Below are 16,255 nucleotides of genomic sequence, written 5' to 3'. Positions count from 1 at the left end.
AGGGAGGGAGGGAGGGAGGGAGGAAGGAAGGGAAAATATAATTGTGTTAGACATTTGCCTGTGCTCACAGCCCTCCTTAGAGAAGGATGCCCACTAACCCTGCCAAGTCGGCAGACCTTCAGCTACCATGTTTTGTACTCCTCGACCCTGGCCCTTCTCGTCCAGTTCACTGGAGAGGACGGCTGACTTGAACAGTGAATCCAAATGCCTGCCGGTGACTTGCAGAGCGTCCTGCGAGGGAAAAATTCCTTTGCTTAAAAGGAAATGAACGAATAAACACCAAACAAACAAGACATTTCACAACTAAAACTCAAAAGACACTTAAAGAGAAAGCCAGGAGCTAGGAAGGCGCTTCTGTCCCACAGCCAACCCCTCTGTGAAAAGGTGGGCCTCAGGTCAGACCTCTCCTCCCAGCCCCTTCCCGCTCCTTCCTTCCCGTCTCCCACTGCTCACTCTCTCTCCCTCCGTTCACTCTTCCCCAACCCTCAGGCACTCCCTGCTCTGAAGGTGGGCGTGCCCTCCCCGTGCAATGAGCCCCACGCCCTCTCGCAATATCCTTTCTAATACAGTCCCCCGTGACTTACGTCCAGATTTGTTTTCTATTTGACACTGTCAAGGGCTTCTCCTGGCCCCGGGACCCCTATCCAAGGGGCTGCAGAACAACATCTGGCCATTTCCTGCACTGCGAGGCCCCCTCCTCCCTGAAGCGCTGCTCAGACCCCAGCCCAGACACCCGCCTCCCCTGGCCTACCCCGCACACCTCCTGTCTGCCCTGACACAGATGCACCTCTCCACTTCCCCTTTGGAGATAACAGAGATTTTGACAGCATGACGACCACAGTATTCCTGAGCTTCCAGTTAAAGTTAAATCTGTTGTCACCACTGCTGACTGCTCGATCTGCCCCGACGTTCGCAGCTGTTCCACCTGCTTTCCTTCCTTCATGCATGAAGGTCAAACCCAGGCTTGGCCCTGGATGAACCCAGCAGAGAGGATTCCAGAGCTGTCTCCCCAGAGCCCTCCCCAGCAGAGACCCTGACTCACCCCAGGACAGGAGAGCTGAGGCCAAGATCTCCGCTTCCAGATGCTTCCTCCGCATTCAGCTTCCAACGTCCGCCCTGCCAAGGTGCCCCTTGCAGGAGCCCGTCCCGGGGGACACGTCCCCCGCTCTCCCCTGAAACCACAGGGCTGTTGATATGAGAAAGGAATGGGAACAGCACAAAGGCACAGCAGCTGCGAGCTCAGGATCAGACACAGAGGAAGAGCCACCTACAAACAGTCACCAGAGCCAAGCCCTGGTCTCAGCCAGGAGCGGGGCCCCCCATATGAACGCACCCATGGGTGGAGCGGGTGACGCGCCCCCTCTGCAGAAAGCACCTGAGCAGCAGCTAAAACAGGCTGAGCCCGGGTCCCAGACCCCAGACTCCAGCCTGCACCTGCAATCTGGCCCTCGGTTTGGCCTGACCCTGCCTCTGTTTGCAAAGGGCCGGCTGGGGCCCCTGGATGGGTTCCGTTCTCCTTTCACCCTCTCTGTACTCCCCTGAAATCTCCCCACAGGCCGTCAGCCTCAGGCTCTGAGACCAGAATGTCACCTTCCCATCACATGCAGTGTGACAATGTCTCTAGTTGTTTCCCTCCCCACAGCACAGAGAGTGGAGGGGGCCTGAGAAATGAGGAGGCGGGAGGTGCGTCCAGGGTGAGGCAGAGTCAGTCTCACCTCCGGGGTCCGGCTGCCAGCAGGGAGGTCAAGGTCCGCAAGAACGTCCTCTTTCCCCACTGCAGCAGGCGGCCAGCACTACGTAACCATTCTGGGAAACAGCAGTTCCTGTCCCCTCCTCCTTGCTTCTAAATGCACAGGCACACATCCGTGCCCCGACTCCTTCAGGTGGCCCAGGTGATCAAATCGGCCAGTTCCAGAGAAGGGTCAACTTTGACAGCCCTGGGTAGGCGACCCAGATGCCCTTTGATGGGGGTCAAATGAAACAAATCTGCACATAGGCTAGGGGCTTTATAGGAAAGAACACTGAGAGGGAGGATGCTCCATCCCGAGAGCCCCACAAGCCTCCGGAAGGCCAGGCAAGGACGGCTCCTCTCATGGGAGGGGAAGGAGGGAGCAGGCTTGGCAGCGTTGTTGGCGGGGATGGATAGGCCCAGGCGGCAGTAGCGTCCGGAGGTTCCTGGGGCTGAATCACCCTGAGGTTTGCTACCGGGAGAGAGGGAAGCTGATTCGATTCTGAGACATCTGGGGAAGCCCAGAGGCCCCACAACCCACCCCGGGAAGCAGCCAGAGGGATGCAGAGCAGGACCCAGAGGCTACAGCTGCAGGGCAGGTGGTTGTGTCGCCAGAATCCTGCTGGCAGCCCTTCCTCCCCGGGGAGCTGTGTCTGGAGAAGGGACTGTGGAGAAGCGCTAGGATGAGACCCAGTCGTGCAGTGGTCCTGAGCCCACAGGGTGGGTGCCCTCCTAAGGTGAGGAAGGGACAGGAGAGCCAGGCCCCGCTCCGAGGACCCTGTAGGAGCCAGGAGGGGCCTCACCAGGCCCAAGCCTCTGCCCTGGCTGTGGGATACCCAGCCCCAAAGCAATGAGGAATCCAAATTGATGCTGAAGGCCTGGGCCATGGTGCTGAGTTCTGGCTGCCCCAGCTCACAAGCACTGTGGGGGTGGCGGCCAGGAGGACAGAGCTCAGACACCTGGCCCCACATGCAGCCATGCAGCCCAGCCTCAGGAGGCCACCATCCTACAGGACAGCCCCAGACAGAGGAGGCACAGGCACAGGCCCAGGTCCCCTGCCATGGAGAAGGCATCATGCGAGTGTGTTTACTGGAGTGTGGTGTGCTATGAGGTGTGTGCAGTATGTGTGGTGTCTGTGTGATTTGTGTGCAGAGGTTGTGATGTGTGCAGTGCGTGTGATGATGTGCAGTGTGGTGTAATGTGTGCAAGTAGTGTGTGTCTCTGGGTGTGTGATGTGTGCAGTGCGTGTGTGTCTGTGGTTTCTGGGTGTGTGATGTGTGATGTGTGTGTGTGATGCTTTCAGAGTGTTGTTTGTGTGTCTGGGGTGTGTAATGTGTCCTGATGTGTGTTGTGGCGTGCATGTGTGTGTGCCCCCGGGCCCCTGGGTTGTCCTCTTGCCTCTGGAAGTAAGCACAGCCCGCCTGGCCATCCCTCAGAGTCACCACCTGGAACGGAATGCCGCCCACAGAGCATTTTCCCCCTTTCTGGAGGACTTAGCTGCAAGCTGTGGGTTGGGTGGGACTCATGGTAGGTGGAAGCTGTGGGTTGGTGGAAGGCTCTAGGTTGGTGGAAGCTATAGGGTTGGTGCAAAACTCTGGGTTGGCAGAAGCTCCGGCTGGCAGAGCTCTGGGCTGGCAGGTCTGGGCAGAAGCTCTGAGGTTGGCAGAAAGCTCTGGGTTGGTGGAAGCTCCTGAGTTTGGATGGAAGCTCTGGCAGAGGGGGGGGGCTCTGGGTGGCAGAAGCTCTAGATGGTTGGAAGCCCTAGGGTGGAATGAAGCTCTAGGTTGGCAGAAGCTCTGGGTTGGTGGCAATGCTCTAGGTTGGCAGAAGCTGGGCTGGCGGAAGCTCTGGGTTGGTGGGAAGCTCTGGGGTTGGGAAAGCTCTGGGTTGGTGGACAGCTCTGGGTTCGCAGGAGCTCTGTGTTGGCAGAAGCTCTGGGCTGGCAGAAGATGTGGATTGTGGAATCTCTGGGTTGGCAGAAGCCTCTGGGTTTGGCGAGCTCTGAGCTGGCAGAAGAATCGGATTGGTGGAAGCTCTGGGTTGGCAGAAGCTCTGGATTGGTGGAAGTCTGGGTTGACGGAACGCTCTGGGTTGGTGGAAGCTCTGGATTGGTTGAGCTCTGGATTGGCGGAACCTCTGGATTGGGTGGAAGGTTCTGGCGTTGGTGGAAGCTCTGGGTTGGCAGAAGCTTTGGATGGAAGCCCTGGATTGGTGGAAGCTCTGGGTTGACGGAAGCTCTAGATTGGTGGAAGCCCTGGATTGGTGGAAGCTCTGAATTGGTGGAAGCTCTGGGTTGGTGGAAGCTCTGGATTGGTGCAAGCTCTGTATTGGTGGAAGCTCTAGGTTGGCAGCAGCTCTGGATTGGTGGAAACTGGATTGATGGAAGCTCTGGGTTGGTGGAAGCTCTGGATTGGTGCAAGCTCTGGGTCATGTAAGCTCTGGATTGGTGGAAGCTCTGGATTGTTGCACGCTCTGGATTGGTGGAAGCCCTGGCTTGGCGGAAGCTCTGGGTGGAAGCTCTGGGTTGGTGGAAGCTCTGGGTTGGTGGAAGCTCTGGGTTGGCTGAAGCTCTGGATTGATGGAAGCTCTGGGTTGGCAGAAGCTCTGGATTGTTGCAAGGTCTGGATTGGTGGAAGCCCTGACTTGGTGGAAACTCTGGCTTGGTGGAAGCTCTGGGTTGGTGCAAGCTCTGGGTTGGTGGAAGCTCTGGGTTGGTGCAAGCTCTGGGTTAATGGAGCTGCTGGAGTCCACTCAGGTCCAAAGCTCCCGTACTGGTACACCTGAGTGTCTGGTGAGAGAAGTCTCCAGCAGGAGGACTCACTCCAGAAACAAAAGAGGAGGCTCAGGGTGAGCCTGTCTGGTTTGACTCGTTTGTACCAGATCGCACTGGGCAGCAGTTTTATCCGGCACAAAGCTGAGCACATGTCACATCAGCACTAATTGTTGTGGGGAGGAAACAAATAGCTAATGACTAAAGGTGCCGAGGAAAATGCCCGAGGCACTGCTTTTCGCACCCGTACAGCGCACTGTGCCCTGGCCAGCTGCCTTTGCTGCTAATTATGGGATGGAGCCCAGGAGGTGGGGGGTCTCCTCTAATGGAGATGGGTCACCCCCTCCAGGCACTGGAAGTCCTCCCCTTCCTCTCCCCGTGCTGGCCACCCCCCTCCCTCCCACCGGACGCCCTGCTCCTTCTGCCCGTCTCCTTCACACGTCACACCTCTCCTTGGAGTTGAAATGGTTGTTCCTGCCATGTATTTTCTCTCTCATGCTTCAGTGGCCCTGAGCAGTCTACGGTAAGCAAAATGACATCAGAAAACCCATGTTTTAAAGAAAAATCCTTCCATTTACCAGAAGGCCCGATGAGGATGCTGCTAAGTGCTGAGCCCCATGTCTTACTTCCAATAGGTTTCGATGGACAGGAATAGGTTGGGGCTGTGGCTTTCCAGGTGGCATCTCTAAATCAAGGGTTTGTGCACCCTGTCCTGGGGTCTGGGTAGCGACAGGAGTGCCCGTCGTGTTTTACGGGGCACCCACTGTGTGCATGTAAGGGGTGTGTGTGCCAGCACGGTCAAAACTCACAGCCCCTTGGGAGTGGCCTTGGCAGCCCACAGGTGTGCCAGCATTCCCGGAAGGCCAACATGAACATTAGTCCAAGACGCTGCCAGCCCTCTTCCAGGAGGTGGGCACAGTGGGTTGAGGTGGGGGCGGCACTGGCTTCTGGGTAGTGTGGCCTGGGTGGGCACTCACTGCCTTGAGGAAGGGAGGGAAAACGCTGCAGCTCCTAGACCCAAGCAGGCTGAGCTGTTGCAGGGTAGGGGTATGACAGTGACAGTGACCCCAGAAACAAGCAGTGAACCCCAGCCCCACCTTCTGCACTTGTGGCTAAGAGCCCAGCACACTTCCTCTATCAGGAAGTGGCAAGGAGGAGCATTCAGACTGGATGACCAGGGTTAGCAGCATGACGTGGACGTCCACAGGGAAGGGCTGGGGCTCACATGGCGTCCACACCTAGGGGACAATCGCTGGGCACGTGAGTGTTCACAGGGGCTGCAGCCTGAGAGCCCCACCAGCGGGGACTGGGAGGCAAAGTCATCCCAGCAGAGAACCATCGCTATAAAAAATGCCTGCAAATAAAAAAAAGTCAAAATATGAAAGTCACGGGCAAAAGACTTCATAAAAGAAGAAACTAAAAAACCAAAAAGATACTAAATCCACGAAAAGATGATCAGGTGCAATGGCTCATGCCTGTAATCCCAGCACTTTGGGAGACCAAGCCAGGAGGATCAGTTGAAGCAAGGAATTCAAGACTAGCCTGGGCAACATAGCAAGAGCCCGTCTCTACAAAAGAGCAAAAAGAAAAGATGTGTAGCCTTATTAATAATCAGGGAAATGCAAATTAGTAGACAGTAACTCAGACGGACTGCAATCGGAGCTCCATGTGGGAAAACCATTTGCCATGATCTGGTAGAGCTGAGCACAGGTACACCCCATGACACCGATTCCACCCCTAGGACCCAGAGAGACTTGTGGAATAACGCTTGCAGCAGCATTTGCTGTAATAGCCAAACATCAGAAGCAACCCTGATGTCCACCAGCAACAGAGTATGGATACACAGATAAACAGTGGAACACTATATACCGGCATGAAACCAAACGACCCATGGCCACGCACAGCTGTGGGGTGAATCTCACATGCGAGGCAAGACCAAGGGAGAGAAGCAATCCCAGCCAGGTCCATGCAGTATCGTCTTGTTCACCTCAAGTTCCAAAACCACAAAACGAAGCTTGATGTTGTTTAGGGATGCATGCTCACATGGAAACCCTAAGAAAAAGCAAAGGAATGCACATCACGAAAAGTCAAAATGTCTCTTACCTGCAGGGTAAGATGCAGAGCCACAGAGGCAGGGATTTTCAGCTGTTTTGTCTGCGGCTATATCCCAAATGCTTAACACAAAGCCTAGCGCGTAGCAGGGACTCAATAAAGACTTGCTGCATGAATGAATGAATGAATGAATGAATGAATGAATGAATGAGATGCAACCCTAGAGGGTGCACAGGCCGCTTCTAAGGTTCTGGTTAAGGTTCTATTTCTTAATTTCTTAATCTGGGAAGAGGTTCCCCATTTTTTTTGAGATAGATAGGGTCTCACTCTGTCACCCAGGCTGGAGTACAGTGGGACGACCGCAGCTCACAGCCTCTGCCTCCTGGGCTCAAGCAATCCTTCCACCTCAGCCTCCCGAATAGCTAGGACCACAGGCACGCACCACCATGCCCGGCTCATTTTTGTATTTTTTGTAGAGACGGGTTTCACCATGTTGCCCAGGCTGGTCTCGAACTCCTGAGTTCAAGCAATCCTCCTGCCTCAGCTTCCCAAAGTGCAGGGATTACAGGCATGAGCCACTGCACTCAGCAGGCTACCCATTCTTTAAAACGTATATCTGTATTGTATGTACTCTTCTGTATGTAGTATATTTTTCACAATAAAGATAAAATTGTTTTAAATCACAAAAATGTTTGAAAAAACAGTAGTCTGGGGACAACTTGTATTTATACACGAAAGACGTCAAATAACGAAAGCCCTGTGATTTTAGAGCAAAAAATAGACAAATAGAAGAAAATAATGAGTACAGAAAGTTCAGGGAAAGGATGTGGAGTCATTATTTTTTCTTTCCTGCGTCCCCGAACAGCCCAGGAAACTGAGTTGGGTTTTGCTCCATTTCTTGGCAAATGCAGAGAAACACCATGAGCTTGCCAAGGGAGGTTGGCATGGGCGCCCTGTAAAATGCAAGATCCTCCCGGACCCGCTGGGGGCCAGGAGGGAGCTCTGCCACGCCAAATAGCTCCTGGCCGAGCCACCTTCCCACAGGGACGCAGAAGCAAGGCTGCCAACTGGTACAATTACCAAAGGGGCCGGGAGGGCATCGGGCTAATGTTTCTGCATACAGAAAAGAGAGAAGAGGAGCTAAGAAGGGGAAGGGAGGGGGAGAGGAAGAGAAGAGAAGAGACGTTCTCAGCCCTGAAGTAGACGAATTAGAAAATCAAATCAAATAAAAAAGGAGCCAGGAGAGACCACACCTTAAACATCAGGAAATGAAAGTAACCTTCCTCACACTTGTAATCCCAGGACTTTGGGAGGCCAAGGCGGGCAGAGCACCTGAGGTCAGGAGTTCAAGACCAGCCTGACCAATATGACGAAACCCCATCTCTATTAAAAATACAGAAAGTTAGCTGGGCATGGTGGCAGGCCCCTGTAGTCCCAGCTACTCAGGAGGCTGAGACAGGAGAACAGATTGAACCTGGGAGGTGGAGGTTGCAGTGAGCGGAGATCACACCGCTGCTCTCCAGACTGGGTGACAGAGCAAGACTCTGTCTCAAAAAAGAAGAAAGTCACCTTCCTATGTGTTGGGTTTCCCGCCCCAAGTTGTGGGGAGAGCCACCCCACAGCCCACTGCTTAGGTCTGAGGGTGGCGAGGAGTGAGGGTGGCCAGTCAGCCGCCCCATCGGGGCATGTCCTGGCTCTGTGTTTTCCAGACTCAATGACCATGGGCCACAGTAGGAAATAGGTTTTCCACCATGATCCAGTGTGTATCGTATGTGTGGACCCGTGTGTGTAGCACTGAAGTAAAGGTTGTGAATCAGTGCATACTTCCACTCCACTCTATTCTACTCCTTCTTTAAAATGCTGGTGGAGATCCACGGAATTAATTTCACGAGCCACCCATGGGCTGTGACCACAACTGGGAAAAGATCTAATGGTTTTGATCCTGGGATCTACACATGAGCTTGCCCCAGCCCACACACTCCCTGAGTGTATGTGAGTGTGCCTGTGTGTACACATGTGTGTGTTTGTGTGTGCATTGCATGTGTGCATGTGTATGCATGTATGTGCGTTGGGTTTCCCGCCCCAAGTTGTGGGGAGAGCCACCCCACAGCCCACTGCTTAGGTCTGAGGGTGGCGAGGAGTGAGGGTGGCCAGTCAGCCGCCCCATCGGGGCATGTCCTGGCTCTGTGTTTTCCAGACTCAATGACCATGGGCCACAGTAGGAAATAGGTTTTCCACCATGATCCAGTGTGTATCGTATGTGTGGACCCGTGTGTGTAGCACTGAAGTAAAGGTTGTGAATCAGTGCATACTTCCACTCCACTCTATTCTACTCCTTCTTTAAAAATGCTGGTGGAGATCCACGGAATTAATTTCACGAGCCACCCATGGGCTGTGACCACAACTGGGAAAAGATCTAATGGTTTTGATCCTGGGATCTACACATGAGCTTGCCCCAGCCCACACACTCCCTGAGTGTATGTGAGTGTGCCTGTGTGTACACATGTGTGTGTTTGTGTGTGCATTGCATGTGTGCATGTGTATGCATGTATGTGCATTCATGTGTGTATCTGTGTGTGCACTGTGTGTGCACTGTGTGTGCATGTTTGTGTTGTGTGCATGTGTGTATGTGCTCGTGCATGTGTGCTCATGTGTGTGCACTGTGTGTGCATGTTTGTGTTGTGTGCATGTGTGTATTGCTCATGCATGTGTGCTCATGTGTTGTACATGTGCATGTGTATGTGTTCATGTATGTATGCCTGTAGGCATGCATGTGTGCATTGTGTATGCATGCTTGTGTTGTATGTATGTTCACGTGTGTGTGCCTAGAAATGAGTCCATGTCTTCCAATCACATTTTCAGAGGTGTCCTTGATCCTCCAAACCCACCCCAGTCCATTATGTCACAGATGAAGAAACTGAGGTCCAAGGAGGCCTCAGTGAGTCAGGGGCTAAGCAGAGGCAGAAATCCCTGTTGACTCCTGCTCCAAGCCGAGCGCTTGAGCCTGTGACTCAGGGCCCAGTCCCCGCTGAGGCGCTCCAGCTGCTGCCTCAGGCCCGTCTTCTCCCCAGGAGACCTGCGCTGTATCTGCACACTGTCTTGCAGTAAAGGTCCCCAGGCACTGACCGCATCAGCACTGCCAGGAATCCTGGGCAGCAGCCCCAGCAGACCCCAGGGCTGGCCTGAGTGTCCTGTGGAGCCAAGCCCTGGGCCCAACACCATTCATGGGGCTTCAGCTGCTCAGCTAGCTATGATGCACGTGGCACAAGACCCACCACAGCAGGACCCACGACAGCCCTTAGAGTGATGGTCAGGGAATGGGCGGGTGGGAAAATGGAGCCACACAAGGATGAGGCCAAGGACCCACCCAGTCAATAAGACCAGAGGCCTGCACAGAGCCAGCACCAGCTGCACCGGAGCCCACAAGAAAAGAGCCTCCGGCACGGGGAGAATTCATGGAGCACATGAATATTTTAATAGCGCTTCACAGAAAACAGCCCTGGGAACCTGATCCCCAGGTGTCTGATTGCTGGAGTGGCTGCGTGATGACCAGCAGGGTACGGAGACCTGGGGCAGACCCAGTCTTGAAACAACGGTTGGCTCCTGCTTTGGAAACAGAGGCCTCTGCTGAATTGCACCGTGCCACCGGCCCAGGGGCCTCAGCCTCTGGAGCCCATCTCCTGAGTGTGGAAGGGTGACAGTGACACCTGCCTCCTGCTGCTCCACACCTGGCCCCTGGGTGGCACTCAGGATCAGTGAGTGTTGGGACCAGTCCCCTTTCCTCTCGCTCCACCTCCTCCTCGCCGGGCACCTGTGAGTGGGGCTGCAGGACCCCTCGGGAGATAGCGGAGGGTTCGGATGCTGAGCAGACAATCACCTGCCATGTGGCTGATCCAACGCAATTATTCTATCAGAATCACTGGACTACACAGGGCCAGGCCCTCAGCCAACCTGAGGGTGAGCCGTCACAAGCACCTGCTGTTGGGTGACATGCAACCAGTTACGTCACTCCCGCCCCACCAGGACCAAGGGAGACACATTCAGCTGTGGGTAACAGAAAGGCCAACTCCAACTGGATTTTGCAAAACCAGAAAAATCCAGAGATGGTTGGACATGGTTCCCTTTCTCAGGGGTTTCCCCAGCTCTGCTCTCTTCCCTGCATGGGTCTTGCCCGGAGGCTGCCACAGCCCAGGTCTGTGCATGACCATGTCAGACCAGGAGGGGGAAAGGTCACCTTGCCCACGCTCTCCGCGGGAGGGGAAGCCTCTTCCCAGAGCTGCACTCACCCTTCCTACAGCTCGGCAGTCTGGACGGATTGCCCAGCCTGAGTCAGCCTCCATCTAGGGAAACAGCAGGTGCTGACTGCAGGGAGCACCCATCCCTGAGCCCACAGTCAGAACATACTCAATCCCAAAGCAGCGCGGCTACCCCACAGTGGACAAGGTGCTGGAGACAGGAGGCCAGGGACATGATCACAAAGCCCACGTTGGAACAGCGTGGACCAAACGATGGTTTTGGCCACATCCCAGTTCCCAGCTGTCCCAGACAACCCTCACATGCGAGACCATCTTGCCTTTGGTGTTCAGATCTCACACATCTGGGTCTACACATTTATAGACGCCCTCCCTGGCCCTTGGGAAAGGCTGGCTCAGTCCACAGTGCGCCCCTGGGGTGGTGGCCCCTCCAACCACCTGGCTTGGGCACTGCTGTCCTCTTTGCAGGTCGCATCTGAGCCTTTTGAGGTCAGCCTCCTTCTCCTTGCCTTGCCTCTCTGCCCCGTCCCAGGGCACGGAGCCCTCCTTCAGATCCCTCCCAGGAATGTAACAGGTACCAGGCCTTCCTGAAAGTTTGGGGCCCTTGAAGGGAACTTGATGTGAGCAACCCTGCTTTCCACAGGGGCTCAGCCTCCTCCTGCCCCAGGAGGGACCTCACCCACAGCAGTGAGAGAGCCCTGAGCATGGCTTTCCCACTCCAAGTCCAGGCTTTAACTACTCAACAGACAGCCAACATCTGCCTCTAAGTCTTCATTCCCTGCCCAAAATATACCTCTTTGGAGCACGATTTGTTGGGCAAATATTCAAGGACATTTGCAAAACATTCCCATCCACGGCCAGGTGGCCTTTCCCTTTGACCCCCATTAAGAACACAGAATTAGCCAGGCATGGTGGCACATGCCTGTGATCCCAGCTACTCGGGAGGCTGAGGCAGGAGAGTTGCTTGAACCTGAGAGGCAGAAGAGCTGAGATCACACCACTGTACTCCAGCTTGGGCGATAGAGCAAGACTCCGTCTCAAAAACACAAACAAATAGAAAAAGAACACAGAACAAGAAAGGCTAGCATTCAGCATTCACACATTTCCCACGGTCTGTCCTCTTTCTATGCCTTTATTCTCCTCTCCTACGTCACTTTGCATTGATTAAAAGTTTTGTAAAATTCCTTTATTCCATCTATCTTTTAATATCTTTTAAAAGTATCTCTTTAATAGTATCTTTTTAAATTTTAGCAGGCATTGCTGACTTAAAGTCTAAATATCTCTCCAGAATAGCACAAAATCCTGGTCATCTTTAAATCCCACCTGACCAATGTTTTAGATTGTTTTAAAAGCCATCAAATAGAAGTCTTTTGGTGAGTGTATACTGTTGGTGAACTTCTGGTTTTTGTGTATCTGAAACGTCTTTATTTTGCTATCATTCTCAAGTGATAGTTTAGCTAGGTATGTAGGGAACTGACTGTTCTCTCAGCAATTTGAATATAGTATCCTGTCTTCTGACTATATAATTAACAATGACTTTACTTCAGCACATAGAATAACTTACTCTATCCCAGGGTTTCTGATGAAAAGCTCGAGGTGCTTACCACTTCCCTCCTCTAACTCGGTGGGACATGAACTCCAAACTTGGTCTTCCCAACACTGGCCAGATTATGAAATGTCTGCCCAGCTCTCAGCCTCCAGCTGTTCCTACTTTCTGGGCTTTCTGGAGTCTCGGCTTGCACATGCAACCTTTAGGGATCAGCCAAGGGTTTCAGGTAAATTTGTGCTAGATTTAGGGGCTCCCTCTCTGTAGCTCTCTTTTTTTTTTTTTTTTTTTCCTTTGGCAGCCCTGAACTCTGGCCTCTGACCTCTCAGCCCAACAAAACTACTGTTCCACTTCAGCTCCATCTCGTGTGGGGCAGTCTGAAGAAGGACTCGGAGCAAAACCTAGAGAAGCATGGCTCCCTTTTCTGCAAGGGTCACACCTCTTTCGCTCGGGGGTTTGGTTTTTGTTTTTTTGGTTTTTTTTTCCATGCTCTATGTCACTTTCCAATGCCTTCAAATAATGGTTGTTTCTATTTTGTCCAGAGTTTATAATCGGCAGGAAGGTTAGCAAAACTAGCATTTTCCAGGAAACTGGAAGTCCTTGGTCAAGTTGGTTTAACCTGAAATGGCATCACATAGGGGCTTATAAATTCATCAGAGGGGAGACGGTGCCCGCCACAGCACAGCTTCGAGACCCACGGCAGCTTCCCTCCGTGTGTTCTCTCCCAGTCTTTTGTTGCTTCCTTCTCATTAACCCATGCTTGGAAAGAACGGGTACCTTTTCCAGGAAGTGAGGGAAGAAACGTCTGATTTAAAGAAAACATAACCCACGGAGACACAGATCTGCTAAAACCCATCCCCAGTTTATGCTACTAAAGGCTTCCAGCCGGGGACGGTGGCTCACGCCTGTAATCCCAGTACTTTGGGGAGGCCAAGGCAGGTGGATCACCTGAGGTCAAGAGTTTGAAACCAGCCTGACCAACATGGTGAAACCCCGTCTGTACTAAAAACACAAAAAATTAGCCAGGCGTGGTGGCGTGCGCCTGTAGTCCCAGCTACTCAAGAGTCTGAGACAAGAGAATCCCTTGAACCCGGGAGGTAAATGTTGCAGTGAGCTGAGATTGCACCGCTGTACTCCAGCCTGGGTGACAAAGTGAGACTCTGTCTCAAATAAATAATATAATATAATATAATATAATATAACATAACATAATATAATATAAAATATAAATCCAGGTCTTCCAAGAACAGAAACATGGCCCCTGGCTGTGCATGTGCAGAACCATGGAGGTCCCGGAGTGAGCAGACAATCGCCCCTAAATACAAATGTGAGTCTGTTCTGTGCAGAAGCTGCCTCCAGCTTTGAAGTAGTGGTTTCTCGTGTCTCCTCATCAAGGATTTGCAGCGACTTGGGGTCCAATCTCCCCCAGGTTCCCAGGTTTCCCGAGTTGTCTGTTTTAGCTGTGCTGATGACGATCGACCTCTCCAACCACGGCAGTGGCCTTGGAGGACAATTCACAACCATCAGGCCCTTCAGGACAGGATGCAGATCTCAGCAGGCCTCGTGTCATTTGTCATCACTGTTACCATCATTTTCACCTCTGCTTATGTGCCGCAGCATAGTAGACTTGGAAAACAACGGAGATTGTTCCATGTATTCTTGTTAATTAGCTACACTAATTTTTATGTGACTTTCTTTCCACTTTCAAATTCCATCCCGGGGGAAAAAAGTTTCTTGGATCCAGTCCAGCCCTCCTCTGGCGAGATGGTTAACATCTCCACCCCCACAGCCCTGCTCGTGACAGGTGCAGCCCAGCCCAGGAGGTCACTATCTGATGATACCTTCCCAAAGGCCCTTTGAGCCACAGGTGTGCACACCTGCGGGCACTCGGAGAAGAGCAGCTTGTTGGCATTTTGGAAACAAGTTGAACCACGGAGCTGAGTTCGGTTCTGAAATCAAAGGGCAAACAGATAATGACGCCGTCCCAGGGAGACCGACCACACTTCAGCCAGGCCTCTGTGCACCAGGGGTAACTTCCTGCCACCTAGTCGTTCAGAGAGAGCCTCTGATGCCCTACCCAGGAACCCACCTGCACAGAATCAGGTGAGCTCATCCCTCCAGATGCTGCTGTGTGCCAACAGCGACCTTGAGAGAAAGGGCAGAAGGGGAAGTCAAAACACAGGACGGCGGAAGACAAAATCCTCGCGGCTGATGGAGTGAAGAAGGATGCACCAAAAACTATGAGAATCGGCAACACGAGGGCCACATCCATGCCGTGAATGAAGTGCCCTGGGCATGCAGAGGAAGGCGTGAGACTACAGAGGCCGCGGTGGTGTGGGATGGCTCCTCACCTGCTCCAAATGACAAGCACCGCATCCGCTGCTGCCACTGGGTACCCCAGACATGTCTTTGTCTCAGTCATCGCACTCAGCCTGGCCTCATGTGATCACTGGGTCTTCGCTGCTGGTTCATCCCCATGGTGTGGTCACTCACAATTGGTAACAACTGTAGTCTGTCCAGGTGGAATTTGTGTGTTTAAGACATCACCACGACCGTGCCATACACAAATGGAGGCCAGTGATTTCTTCTTTAGCACGCATGACCCAATTCAGGGCCCGACCACTCACCTCCAGCAGGTTTAGCCAAACCAACCCTCCCTCCCAGCTCAAAACGTTTTTGGTTTCTATGTTCCAGTCTATGTTCATCAAAGACTGACCGAGGAGTGTCTGTGGACTCAGCACAAAAAGGCTGTCTGACTTTCGCCCATTCAACGGAGAAACAGCAGGGAAGTATCTTTTCTTGTCTTTTTTAGGCAGCCTCAGAAAGCTAGAAAACGTAGCTGAAATAATTCCCCCTTTAAAACCCGCCCTGGTGGCGAGCACACTGTCTTCATTTGACTGCCTCAATAATTAGTCAAATGATATGGGTGCTCCCCCTCGCCGGCGAGCCTCATCTCCACCCGCTTGCATGCTAATTTGCCAAAAAGCTCCAACTGCATTTGCATATTTTTCCATCTAATTTAGCCTGATCGCAATTTAGAGCAGGTGCAGCTCCAGCAGGCAGCTTGAGCAATCAGCCGGGCCCCGGTGGGCTGCACGGGAACTCATTTAAAGGGCCCCTGCCCGTCGGGGCTGGCACAAACTGTGCTGCAAACCCATTCCACACAGTGAGTGGCGAGCTCATGGCCTGGGTTGGTTGTCCCCATCAACCCCACCACTTAGTGGGCACTGAGCACCCAGGACCCCTGAAGAACCGCAAGGGTGCCAGAGAATGCCCTCTGCACTTCATGAGCTCAGGCCTGGGACACCTGAGTGGCCATAAGGCTAGAGTATCCATGTGCTGAGCCGTCTGGGGGCCCTGAGGCCACTGCCCGGCCATGACTAGCAGCAGAGCCTTGGTAGCAGCTGCCAGCCCACCCACATTCCCTCGGCGGCAGCCTGTGCCCAGCAGAGCCCAAGGAGGCCCTGGAGTCAGCACAGGAGGAGAACCTGGTAACTGGAAGTTCAGCAAATGCCTCGAGGCCAGACAGAGGCACAGTGGCACTCAGCACTGGCATCTGTGAGTCGCCTGTGTTCACATGTGTCTTGCATTTAGCCCTCACAGGCATCACCCAGCTGCCAGAAGAGCCTGCCTGACGTGCCCCCATCCAGGACCCAGCCCTCCCACTGCTCTGCCCACCCGCCAAAGAAGACGGCCCCAGAGACCCCCTTTCCCGAGGGTATTCTGGACAGGACCCCTCACCCTGGCCACTGTGCACGTCCAGACCTGGGCTAACACGGGAATGGATGCATGTCAGGAGTCACAGCATGGAGTGGCAGCAGCTCCAGCAGACGCAAGGCCACCCCTGGGATGCCTCTGATGAGGACGGGGACCCACCATGGGCAGCCCCGAAATACAAAGTCTCC

The 16,255-nt window shown here is 53.4% G+C and overlaps 1 long non-coding RNA gene across 1 annotated transcript in view; it reads right to left on the bottom strand.

Annotated features, from left to right (window-relative positions):
- Window positions 1–1,697, bottom strand: part of LOC108529603 (uncharacterized) — an 8,340-nt gene extending 6,643 nt beyond the window's left edge. Inside the window, exons 1-2 of the long non-coding RNA XR_001885586.1 lie at window positions 1,043–1,697; window positions 99–231 (exon numbers count right to left, since the gene is read on the bottom strand). This is a non-coding gene — a long non-coding RNA (uncharacterized LOC108529603). The remainder of the gene's footprint in view (window positions 1–98; window positions 232–1,042) is intronic.
- Window positions 1,698–16,255: the final 14,558 nt, after the last annotated feature.

Source organism: Rhinopithecus bieti, unplaced genomic scaffold (genome assembly GCF_001698545.2).
Source record: "Rhinopithecus bieti isolate Rb0 unplaced genomic scaffold, ASM169854v2 scaffold_5889, whole genome shotgun sequence".
Lineage (NCBI taxonomy): Eukaryota > Metazoa > Chordata > Mammalia > Primates > Cercopithecidae > Rhinopithecus > Rhinopithecus bieti.
The sequence above is the reverse complement of the archived record's forward strand: the minus strand, read 5'-3'. Positions and strand labels throughout refer to the sequence as shown.